Below are 2,050 nucleotides of genomic sequence, written 5' to 3'. Positions count from 1 at the left end.
TTCCTAAAATATTTTCATGTAATGTTTTTCAACCGAGTGTCTATTTCCTAAAATATTCACATTCGTTTTCGATTAAATTAAAGAAAATTTAAAATAAATTAGTAAATTACGAAATACAAACACAAATTCAACAAAAAAAATTTGATGTTCATAATAAAAATAAGTTAGATTTCATAATAAAAGAATTAATGTTCATAATACAAAAAATAGCAAAGAAAGTCATACGTCTCCTAACCAGCCTCGTACGCCATTCTACATTGCGAGTCCTACAATGATACAAAAGTGGCTAAGTTTAGTACATATATATACTGTAATTTCAAAAACTTAAGAATAATGAAAACATATATACGTACCGTAAAAGTTAGGGATCATCATGTGGTGGTCCTTGTTGTGCTTGAGTCATGTCTCTTATCAAGTTTCGAATTCGTTCAACTTCTAAAATTAACGCTCCGTGATTTCTTGTCTGCTCTACAATTCATTACATAGCTTAATCAAGCTTAGCCTGTAACTGAAGCTTTACTGTGGATTGCGGACATGACGTCGTGAAACTGCTCGCAGTCGTCGTCTTACGAGCCTTTGGCTTGGGTCCCCAACCAAGTCCTTTTGAGTAACCCGATCGCCTATCCAACACCGCCTTGCATATCTTATCCCCAAAAGAGTGGTTAATTACCCTCTGGGGTAGGCTGGGACTGGAGTTCTAGCATTTGATTCTACAAAAAATTTAGAAACTATTTTAGTAAGTAAAAAATATGTACTAAATGCAATTCAACCCTACCCTTCAAAATTGCAATTCAACCCTCCCATTCAAAATTTCAATTCAACCCCTTCAAAATTGCTATTCAAATACCCTCATTTCAACCCGCATTCAAAATTCTCTTCCCAAAACCAAAAATCTATTCCTAAACAATATCCTACAACTAATTCATCATTAAAATCCTAAAACTAATTTTCAATAACAAAAAATTAAACTAAACTAACATTTTTTTTTTCAAATTTTGGATTTTAAACTTACCTCAACTAGGAATGTTCGGTGGTAGACGGTAGGAGAGGGACGACAGCAAGCTCACGACAGCGAGGGCAATGGCGGTGATGGCCAGACGCTTCTCTTTTCTTCGATTGCCGACAAAATCAATCTATTGTTGGTTCTCCTCTCTTTCATTTTGGTTATGTGTTTAAACATCAATTTATAGGGGAACTCCCAATGCAACTCGAAAACATCGAGAGGTTCCCTTACTTTCGATGCAGTTCTTGACAAATAACTAATGGCATCGGGATCTCACCTTACTCCTGACGCTATTCCCGATGCACAAAAAATACGTCGACCAATCCCTTTACTCCTGACGAAGTCTCCGACGCCATATAGAGTGCGTCGAAAATATATGTCTAACACAATTAGTGTTCAATTTCTTACTGCTGGTTCTCGACGCTTGTATGTCACATAGAGATAAGTTATTATTCTTGACGTCTTTTCTGATGTCTATATCATGGCGTCGGAAAAATGGGTCTTTCCCGATAAGAGTAAATTGGTGTCGGGATAATTGGTCATTTTTTACAATCTTTCTTCAAACACCTTTTTCTGCATCGGTATAACCTTAATTTCTTGTAGTATGATTGATGATGTGTGCTTGTCTTAAGGGGGAGTTTGTTAGTAAATGGTCCCACCTACTTTATTTTATCACTTGCAAATTATTTAATTATTGGTTATGGAGTTTGGTTATGGAGTTATTTAAGAATTAGTTAAGATCACTTTTCAAGGATGGTCCCACGGGTGGTCAAGATTAATTCTTTATATATTGGTAAAATCATCTATGAGAAGTTGTATGGTTTAAAGCAAGGAAGAAAAAGCATATAAGTTTTTTATGGTAAGTTTTTCTTAGTAGTTCTTTGTGGAAAATACTAAGAAATATCGATAGAAGAAACACCAAGTCATGAAAAATCGATAGAAGAAACACCAAGTCATTCGAGCTTGAATTGAATTCATCAACCATAGTTTTGAGATTAAGGGAGAGATATTTTGTCCTTCTTATGAGTTATGATTATTATGTTCTCA

This window comes from Cucumis melo, chromosome 10, assembly GCF_025177605.1.
Source record: "Cucumis melo cultivar AY chromosome 10, USDA_Cmelo_AY_1.0, whole genome shotgun sequence".
NCBI classification, from domain to species: Eukaryota; Viridiplantae; Streptophyta; class Magnoliopsida; order Cucurbitales; family Cucurbitaceae; genus Cucumis; species Cucumis melo.
This window is presented reverse-complemented; position numbering follows the sequence as displayed.